Below are 11,757 nucleotides of genomic sequence, written 5' to 3'. Positions count from 1 at the left end.
GTCTCTGTCTCCCATTAAATTTCTCCACAAACTCCCTAGGAAAACAATATTTGCAACGATGTATCGGCTAAACGGATGATTCTATAAGGCGGTGATGAAAAAACTATTTCTTCATCACTAAAATTGATGAAGAAAAGGAAACGTTAAAATTTTCAAAATGTTGTCAATTAAATAAATCACAGCCAAAATTAAATCGAGAGGTTACCTGGAAACTAAAACTACTAGTCGATGATCGCTTACTTTCATTTGGATGAGTTATGGCTTATAAGGTAACGCTACCGTAGCTCGTTTATTCGGTTAACGTTAACCTGCAAGATGACCCTTAAAATCAAATTTAAATTACGGAGATATAGGTGGTCCGATTTTAGACATTTAGCTAAATAGTATATTATGCACCAAGCGTTGACTGAAAATATATAAAGAATCACAGCCCTGGGTTATTTTTCGTAACACTTCGACGGGTCTGGGCAGGTTTGGGGGTATTAGCCGTTTTACATATTATAAATCAAGGAACTGACTATCCCGGAAAAAGAAGTTCTTCATAACCAACTACTATCGCGTGAAATTGAAAAGATGAAAAAATCTCGCACAAGAAATATTAACGCCAAAATTACACAAAAAATAAATAAATGTCAATCAATTACATGAACATGTAATTTACCCGAATATATCAAACCCTTTGTAGGCAACATTAGCATCTCTAAGTTGCTCAATTTATTTTTTCAAAGTTTTTTACAAAGTCAACTTTGAGCCGCAAATATTTTGAAGAAAAACTGTTTCGTTTTTAAGTCCAATCGTTTGAAGAATGTTCCGATGGAGAATTTTTTTTTTTGGTTTGTCTGTACACTTTTAAAATTTTGAATTTAAAAAATTCTCAAGTTTTGAAAATATCCGAAAATTCTGAAACGCTTTTCTCTTCGCCAGAAATACGCTGAAAATATGTAGAAGGCTGAACCTACATTTTCTGAATTTTTCTGAAAATTTCGAAGCGGTAATTGGGTTTTAATTGAGTAAAATTACGCAAGTGCTAGAATAAATATAAAAATAAATAATGAAAATTAATCTATCATGAGGCTCGCTGCAAAGGAACTAAAATGAAGAATAAAAGTCTAGTGAATTTACTTTAAATTTTGAATAAGTTTTAACATTTTCTTTCAGTAATACAACTTTTTGGAAATAAGACGAAAGTAGTTGAAAAAAAAAATTATTCTACCTTTTGCATGATATTAACGTATTTATTAAACCATAATTTTCTTCTCAATTGTTGCAATGCTAAATATTCATTATTGTCAATTCACGGTTGTTCAGAGTGCTAAAAAGGACTGGAAAAAATCTTTTTCTGACGGAAAATTTTGAAATGTCCAGAATTACATAAATAACATTATTGCGAAATCAACGGTTGTTTTTCAATAACTAGTTTTCAAGGGGAATGACTGGAATGAGCCGTTAGCTTTCAAATCATTAAATCCTGTTTCCAACGCAACATTATCCGTAAAGTCAATTTTTGTTCTGTTGGCTGCACGTACGACCGTTAAAAAAACGTACTCGTAGTGTTTGGACAGATAGCAATAAATACTGGATCATTTACGTGGATCCGCGAATTAATGATAGAGGACAGGAGTGATTCAGTCGGGATAATTATTATTGAACAAAATGATACAGTTTATTTGCGCACACGATACGAACCGTATTGCTATAGATCAGAAAGACAACTGATATTTTACATGGGCGAGAGAATACATAGATAATACCCATAAAAGATATTGAGACAGTAGACAATACTTGAAATACATAGCTCATCTGGATCGAAGTGTGACACGGACAACCGGCAGGATTTGAGGTACAGATGGGCGGATTTACACGCTCGAAATAGCAATTGACATGAAACTGTGAGGGGCTAGTCATTCCCGAGTATACTCGCTTCCTACTCACGGTAGTAACCTTGTTCAACTTATTTTGCTTATCTATCGAAAAAAGGCTGACGCCGACTAGACCGCGGCGGACGGCGGCGGACGGCGGCGAAATTTTCGCTCATACAGTTATCCATATAGGTGTTCACACTAGACGGCGGCGGACCGCGGCGGACCGCGGCAATTTTTCGCGAGTTCCAGGTTGGGAATATTTCGGCGGTGCGCCGCGCATCGCCGCGCATCGCCGTCGTCTAGTGTGAACACCCGACCGATGCCGAAATTCATCCCAAGTATAAAAATAGGGAAACCTGCGTTACTTTGATGTAAATGGTTATGGTTTACAAGGATTCTTTTCATTCTCTCCGCTGTTCTTGCGAATAATAAATGCATTCATTTTTACATCTTAAATAAATCCTACGGATATTAAATAAATGTTACGTAAGTAATTACTTCATTTTTAAAGAAATTTAAGTAAATGTGAGTTTTAGAACAACAAGTTATGATCAACGGATTATTTTATGTAAAAAATTTATTTTTTTCTCATTGTTCGGGTATGATGCTGATTTCATGAAGACTGTTTTTTATTTTGCGTATTAATTTTTATGCATAAGAAATGAGAGAGTATATTTTGAGCTAAAATTTATTTCATTTTTACTATACATATATTATATGTATAATAGGGTGTTTCAAAATAAAAAAATTTACGATTTTCCAACGAGCCACACCCGAAATAGTTTAGGTAGAAACACAAATTCTGGCGAAAGATGAGCATTGTCGGTTGATTTTTAATCCTTTTTTCCTTTTTATCGAATTTATGATGGACAATTGTTAGTAATTTTTTTTCGTGTTAAACACTTCTTCATCTGAGCTATCCATAATGAGTAATCAAGAAGTAGTGGCAAATATGCATGATTATTTATTGTGTGCCCATGACGACTGAGACAAATCGTGGTCATCAGATAATTGATAAATATCTCTTTTTCGTAGAAACAGTATCGGCGGGTGGTCACGCGACTATAGTGGGCGCATCTCACGGTAACTGCGCCGCGGTGCAGTGGGCGTCAGCCTTAACTTTTGAAATGTCCTACCATTTCCGAACACCTCCAACCATCCTGTTTACCTATATTACTAGATTAGCTATTATATGAAAAGAGAAGAATTATTCACTTCGGAATGGGATTCTATTCGACGCGCGCTCGATGTATTCCATAACATTAGTATTCATAATTATTTCAACAACTTTTCATTTGCTCTCTCGATCTTGAATTTTCGTAGGCATATAACCAAAACGCTGTTCTAGCTAGTCGAGAGTGAAGTATCTACGTTGGGTAGAGAAGCAAAATTGTTTTTCGAAAAGTATTCGGATGGAAAAAAATTCAGAGTAACTGTAATACATCACGGATGCGCTAATTTTGAACGAGATGAAATGGATGCTTCGTATATGAGATAGTATTTAACGCTGCGTAGTGATTTAAAGACCTAAAAAGGTGATAGGAAGAGAAAGAACGAAGCTTCTTAACACTTCGAGTGTATTTTAACACACATTTGAAAGATACGAGCAAAATTTTTCATCATCCAACTGTCGCAGAACGGCAGCGTTGTCGGCTGACCCGTTAAGTAAAGGATATATCTTCAGTCAACGGCTGACCATCGAAGGGCCTGGCCGCTTGAGTCTGGAATCGGCAGGACAGATAAAGTGTGTATTTCTTGTATGAAATGTGAACACTAGAATCATTATACATCATATCATATCATCATACATCATACATCATACATCGTACATCATACATCATCATACCTAGTATTACAGTTCGAAACCAAAGTTTGAATTTTCGGATGTTCGGAAAGTGACGTCACCAATCTAAAATCGGCTAGCCGAGTTCCTCAGTCTGGTAACAACCGCGCAGTAGAGCGGACGGTTGAGAGTCGCGCTCCGCAAACTTCGAGTACCGGGTTCTCAACCTCCCGGATCCCGCGCTTCGGGTCCGCTACGTATTTCGAGTACCGGGTTCTCAACCTCCCGGATCCCGCGCTTCGGGTCCGCTACGCGGTGAAACTCGACTTCCAGGATAAGCGCTCCGTGGTTCCTGGTTCGTGTTTACAATAAATTATTTCAATTCGTTTTTCGCGCAAGCTGAAATTCAGTAGCTGTCAGTCCGCTAATAAAATTTCTCGACTTCCAGGATAAGCGCTCCGTGGTTCCTGGTTCATGTTTACAATAAATTATTTCAATTCGTTTTTCGCGCAAGCTGAAATTCAGTAGCTGTCAGTCCACTAATAAAATTTCTCGACTTCCAGGATAAACGCTCCGTGGTTCCTGGTTCATGTTTACAATAAATTATTTCAATTCGTTTTTCGCGCAAGCTGAAATTCAGTAGCTGTCAGTCCGCTAATAAAATTTCTCGACTTCCAGGATAAGCGCTCCGTGGTTCCTGGTTCATGTTTACAATAAATTATTTCAATTCGTTTTTCGCGCAAGCTGAAATTCAGTAGCTGTCAGTCCGCTAATAAAATTTCTCGACTTCCAGGATAAGCGCTCCGTGGTTCCTGGTTCATGTTTACAATAAATTATTTCAATTCGTTTTTCGCGCAAGCTGAAATTCAGTAGCTGTCAGTCCGCTAATAAAATATCTCGACTTCCAGGATAAGCGCTCCGTGGTTCCTGGTTCATGTTTACAATAAATTATTTCAATTCGTTTTTCGCGCACGCCCAAATTCAGTAGCTGTCGGTGCGCTAATAAAATTTCTCGACTTCCAGGATAACCGCTCCGTGGTTCCTGGTTCATGTTTACAATAAATTATTTCAATTCGTTTTTCGCGCACGCCCAAATTCAGTAGCTGTCGGTGCGCTAATAAAATTTCTCGACTTCCAGGATAACCGCTCCGTGGTTCCTGGTTCATGTTTACAATAAATTATTTCAATTCGTTTTTCGCGCAAGCTGAAATTCAGTAGCTGTCAGTCCACTAATAAAATTTCTCGACTTCCAGGATAACCGCTCCGTGGTTCCTGGTTCATGTTTACAATAAATTATTTCAATTCGTTTTTCGCGCACGCCCAAATTCAGTAGCTGTCGGTGCGCTAATAAAATTTCTCGACTTCCAGGATAACCGCTCCGTGGTTCCTGGTTCATGTTTACAATAAATTATTTCAATTCGTTTTTCGCGCAAGCTGAAATTCAGTAGCTGTCAGTCCACTAATAAAATTTCTCGACTTCCAGGATAAACGCTCCGTGGTTCCTGGTTCATGTTCACAATAAATTATTTCAATTCGTTTTTCGCGCAACCCCAAATTCGGTAGCTGTCAGTCCGCTAATAAAATTTCTCGACTTCCAGGATAAGCGCTCCGTGGTTCCTGGTTCATGTTTACAATAAATTATTTCAATTCGTTTTTCGCGCAACCCCAAATTCGGTAGCTGTCAGTCCGCTAATAAAATTTCTCGACTTCCAGGATAAGCGCTCCGTGGTTCCTGGTTCATGTTCACAATAAATTATTTCAATTCGTTTTTCGCGCAACCCCAAATTCGGTAGCTGTCAGTCCGCTAATAAAATTTCTCGACTTCCAGGATAAGCGCTCCGTGGTTCCTGGTTCATGTTTACAATAAATTATTTCAATTCGTTTTTCGCGCAAGCTGAAATTCAGTAGCTGTCAGTCCGCTAATAAAATTTCTCGACTTCCAGGATAAGCGCTCCGTGGTTCCTGGTTCATGTTTACAATAAATTATTTCAATTCGTTTTTCGCGCAACCCCAAATTCGGTAGCTGTCAGTCCGCTAATAAAATTTCTCGACTTCCAGGATAAGCGCTCCGTGGTTCCTGGTTCATGTTTACAATAAATTATTTCAATTCGTTTTTCGCGCAAGCTGAAATTCAGTAGCTGTCAGTCCGCTAATAAAATTTCTCGACTTCCAGGATAAGCGCTCCGTGGTTCCTGGTTCATGTTCACAATAAATTATTTCAATTCGTTTTTCGCACAACTCCAAATTCGGTAGCTGTCAGTCCGCTAATAAAATTTCTCGACTTCCAGGATAAGCGCTCCGTGGTTCCTGGTTCATGTTTACAATAAATTATTTCAATTCGTTTTTCGCGCACGCCTAAATTCAGTAGCTGTCGGTGCGCTAATAAAATTTCTATAACTTCACAATCTTCTCATAATCTTTTTGGTAAAATATGTCGATAAAAAAATTATGTCAAACCTTACACATTGTTTTTGATTTGTTCTCACGCTGAAAATATTTATTAGTATTCGAGGTATAACTCGAGGTGGTTGGCGGTTTTCGTTGGAGGTAGTTAGGGGTGGTTGCGGGTAATCTCGGTGATTCAGGAGGAGGGAGACGAGGATTTGTGCTCGGTGAGTCAAACACTTTTATAATATTTCATGGCAATTGTAATTATATTTTATCTGAAATTTTTCAAACTTCTCATGTTTACATTGAATTATTTCAATTCATTTTTTGCGCAAGCACAAATTCAGTAGCTATGAATAAGCTTATACAATTTACTATATTATCAATTAATTGATTAATATTCCTATAATATTCAATGGCAATTGTAATTATATTTCATCTGGAATATTACAAACTTGTCACGTTTACAATAAATTATTTCAATTCATTTTTCGTGCAAGCACATATTTAGTAGCTATGAATAATCTTATACAATTTATTATATTATTAATTAATTATTTGATCAATAACTCAATTATATTAATCCTTACACAAAATTTTCGATGTGTTCTTATACTGAAAATATTTATTACTATTCAAGGTATAACCTGAGGTGGTTGCAGGTGGTCGGAGGTGGACGAGGAGGAGGACGAGGAGGGCGAGGATTTGTGCTGGGTGAGTAAAACACTTTTATAATATTTGATGGCAATTGTAATTATATTTCATCTGAAATATTACAAACGTGTCACGTTTACAATAAATTATTTCAATTCATTTTTCGTGCAAGCACATATTCAGTAGCTATGAATAATCTTGTACCATTTATTATATTATTAATTAATTGATTAATTACATTAATCCTTACACAATATTTTTGATGTGTTCCTATACTAAAAATATTCATTACTATTCCAGGTATCACCCGAGGTGGTCGGAGGTGGACGAGGAGGAGGACGAGCTGGACGAGGAGGAGGACGAGCTGGACGAGGAGGAGGACGAGCTGGACGAGGAGGAGGACGAGCTGGACGAGGAGGAGGATGAGGTGGACGAGGAGGAGGCGGGGTGGGTCGTGGGAGAGGACCTCCCCTCTCCTCAGAGGAGGGGAGGGGGAGGGGCAGGGAAGTGGGAGAGGTGGGCGGGGAGGGGGAAGGGACGGGAAGGGAAGGGAAGGGGAGGGGTTGGGAGGGTGGCGGAGTGGGGGGAGGGAGGGTGGGAGGGAGTGAGGGAGGGAGAGCGGGCGGGTGGGAGGGAGAGAGTGGAGAACGGATGTCGATGCGAGCCCGTTAGAGTTAATAGAGCAGTACACGCCCCCCCCCCCCCGCGCCCTCCCTCCCGCCCTCCCGCCCTCCCACCCTCCTCCCCCCCCCCCCGCACCGCCGCCCTCCCCACCCCTCCCCTTCCCTCCCCTCCCCTTCCCGCCCCTTCCCTTCCCGCCCCTCCCCCCCTGCCCTGACCCTCCCCCTCCCCTCCTCTGAGGAGGGGAGAGGTCCTCTCCCACGACCCACCCCGCCTCCTCCTCGTCCTCCTCCTGGTCCACCTCGTCCTCCTCCTCGTCCACCTCCGACCACCTCCAACCACCGCCAACCACCTCGGGTTATACCTGGAATAGTAATGAATATTTTCAGTATGAAAACACATCAAAAATATTGTATAAGGATTAATATAATTAATTAATTAATTAATAATATAATAAATTGTATAAGATTAATCATAGCTACTGAATATGTGCTTGCACGAGAAATGTATTAGAATAATTTATTGTAAACGTGACAAGTTTGTAATATTTCAGATGAAATATAATTACAATTGCCGTTAAATATTATAAGAATATTAATTAATTAATTAATAATATAATAAATTGTATAAGCTTATTCATAGCTACTGAATATGTGCTTGCGCGAAAAATGAATTGAAATAATTTTATGTAACCATGACTAGTTTGAAATATTTTAGATAAAATATAATTACAATTGCCATCAAATATTATAAAAGTGTTTTACTCACCAAGCACAAATCCTCGTCCTCCTCGTCCTCCTCCTCGTCCAACTCCGAACACCTTCAACCACCGCCAATCACCTACAACAACCACCGATATCCACCACGGGTATACCTGCCATAATAATAAAGATTTTCAGTATAAGAACACATCAAAAATATTGTGTAAGAATTATTATAATTAATTAATTAATTGATAGTAGAATAAATTTAACTACCGCATTTATAGCTACTGAATTTGTGCTTGCGCGAAGAATGAATTGAAATAATTTATTGTAAAGATGACAAGTTTGAAAAAGATTAGATGAAATATAATTACAATTGCCATCGAATATTATGAAAACGTTTAACTCACCGAGCACAAATCCTCGTCCCCCTCCTCCGGAATCACCTTGATTACCCGCAACCACCCCTAACCACCCCCAACGACCACCGCCAACCACCTCGAGTTATACCTCGAATACTAATAAACATTTTCAGCATGAGAACAAATCAAAGATAATGTGTAAGGTTCAATATAATTTTTTTATCGACATATTTTACCAAAAAGATTATGAGAAGATTATAAAGTTATGGAAATTTTATTAGCGTACTGAGAGCTACTGAATTTCGGCTTGCGCGAAAAACGAATTGAAATAATTTATTGTAAACATGAACCAGGAACCACGGAGCGCTTATCCTGGAAGTCGAGAAATTTTATTAGCGGACTGACAGCTACCGAATTTGAGGTTGCGCGAAAAACGAATTGAAATAATTTATTGTAAACATGAACCAGGAACCACGGAGCGCTTATCCTGGAAGTCGAGTGAATTTATTAGCGGACTGACAGCTACTGAATTTCGGCTTGCGCGAAAAACGAATTGAAATAATTTATTGTAAACATGAACCAGGAACCACGGAGCGCTTATCCTGGAAGTCGAGAAATTTTATTAGCGGACTGACAGCTACCGAATTTGGGGTTGCGCGAAAAACGAATTGAAATAATTTATTGTAAACATGAACCAGGAACCACGGAGCGCTTATCCTGGAAGTCGAGAAATTTTATTAGCGGACTGACAGCTACCGAATTTGGGGTTGCGCGAAAAACGAATTGAAATAATTTATTGTGAACATGAACCAGGAACCACGGAGCGTTTATCCTGGAAGTCGAGAAATTTTATTAGTGGACTGACAGCTACTGAATTTCAGCTTGCGCGAAAAACGAATTGAAATAATTTATTGTAAACATGAACCAGGAACCACGGAGCGGTTATCCTGGAAGTCGAGAAATTTTATTAGCGCACCGACAGCTACTGAATTTGGGCGTGCGCGAAAAACGAATTGAAATAATTTATTGTAAACATGAACCAGGAACCACGGAGCGGTTATCCTGGAAGTCGAGAAATTTTATTAGCGCACCGACAGCTACTGAATTTGGGCGTGCGCGAAAAACGAATTGAAATAATTTATTGTAAACATGAACCAGGAACCACGGAGCGGTTATCCTGGAAGTCGAGAAATTTTATTAGTGGACTGACAGCTACTGAATTTCAGCTTGCGCGAAAAACGAATTGAAATAATTTATTGTAAACATGAACCAGGAACCACGGAGCGGTTATCCTGGAAGTCGAGAAATTTTATTAGCGCACCGACAGCTACTGAATTTGGGCGTGCGCGAAAAACGAATTGAAATAATTTATTGTAAACATGAACCAGGAACCACGGAGCGGTTATCCTGGAAGTCGAGAAATTTTATTAGTGGACTGACAGCTACTGAATTTCAGCTTGCGCGAAAAACGAATTGAAATAATTTATTGTGAACATGAACCAGGAACCACGGAGCGTTTATCCTGGAAGTCGAGAAATTTTATTAGTGGACTGACAGCTACTGAATTTCAGCTTGCGCGAAAAACGAATTGAAATAATTTATTGTAAACATGAACCAGGAACCACGGAGCGGTTATCCTGGAAGTCGAGAAATTTTATTAGCGCACCGACAGCTACTGAATTTGGGCGTGCGCGAAAAACGAATTGAAATAATTTATTGTAAACATGAACCAGGAACCACGGAGCGGTTATCCTGGAAGTCGAGAAATTTTATTAGTGGACTGACAGCTACTGAATTTCAGCTTGCGCGAAAAACGAATTGAAATAATTTATTGTAAACATGAACCAGGAACCACGGAGCGGTTATCCTGGAAGTCGAGAAATTTTATTAGCGCACCGACAGCTACTGAATTTGGGCGTGCGCGAAAAACGAATTGAAATAATTTATTGTAAACATGAACCAGGAACCACGGAGCGGTTATCCTGGAAGTCGAGAAATTTTATTAGCGCACCGACAGCTACTGAATTTGGGCGTGCGCGAAAAACGAATTGAAATAATTTATTGTAAACATGAACCAGGAACCACGGAGCGCTTATCCTGGAAGTCGAGATATTTTATTAGCGGACTGACAGCTACTGAATTTCAGCTTGCGCGAAAAACGAATTGAAATAATTTATTGTAAACATGAACCAGGAACCACGGAGCGCTTATCCTGGAAGTCGAGAAATTTTATTAGCGGACTGACAGCTACTGAATTTCAGCTTGCGCGAAAAACGAATTGAAATAATTTATTGTAAACATGAACCAGGAACCACGGAGCGCTTATCCTGGAAGTCGAGAAATTTTATTAGCGGACTGACAGCTACTGAATTTCAGCTTGCGCGAAAAACGAATTGAAATAATTTATTGTAAACATGAACCAGGAACCACGGAGCGTTTATCCTGGAAGTCGAGAAATTTTATTAGTGGACTGACAGCTACTGAATTTCAGCTTGCGCGAAAAACGAATTGAAATAATTTATTGTAAACATGAACCAGGAACCACGGAGCGCTTATCCTGGAAGTCGAGAAATTTTATTAGCGGACTGACAGCTACTGAATTTCAGCTTGCGCGAAAAACGAATTGAAATAATTTATTGTAAACACGAACCAGGAACCACGGAGCGCTTATCCTGGAAGTCGAGTTTCACCGCGTAGCGGACCCGAAGCGCGGGATCCGGGAGGTTGAGAACCCGGTACTCGAAATACGTAGCGGACCCGAAGCGCGGGATCCGGGAGGTTGAGAACCCGGTACTCGAAGTTTGCGGAGCGCGACTCTCAACCGTCCGCTCTACTGCGCGGTTGTTACCAGACTGAGGAACTCGGCTAGCCGATTTTAGATTGGTGACGTCACTTTCCGAACATCCGAAAATTCAAACTTTGGTTTCGAACTGTAATACTAGGTATGATGATGTATGATGTATGATGTATGATGTACGATGTATGATGTATGATGTATGATGATATGATATGATGTATAATGATTCTAGTGTTCACATTTCATACAAGAAATACACACTTTATCTGTCCTGCCGATTCCAGACTCAAGCGGCCAGGCCCTTCGATGGTCAGCCGTTGACTGAAGATATATCCTTTACTTAACGGGTCAGCCGACAACGCTGCCGTTCTGCGACAGTTGGATGATGAAAAATTTTGCTCGTATCTTTCAAATGTGTGTTAAAATACACTCGAAGTGTTAAGAAGCTTCGTTCTTTCTCTTCCTATCACCTTTTTAGGTCTTTAAATCACTACGCAGCGTTAAATACTATCTCATATACGAAGCATCCATTTCATCTCGTTCAAAATTAGCGCATCCGTGATGTATTACAGTTACTCTGAATTTT

The sequence above is a fragment of the Neodiprion virginianus genome, chromosome 4 (assembly GCF_021901495.1).
Source record: "Neodiprion virginianus isolate iyNeoVirg1 chromosome 4, iyNeoVirg1.1, whole genome shotgun sequence".
Taxonomy (NCBI): Eukaryota; Metazoa; Arthropoda; class Insecta; order Hymenoptera; family Diprionidae; genus Neodiprion; species Neodiprion virginianus.
This window is presented reverse-complemented; position numbering follows the sequence as displayed.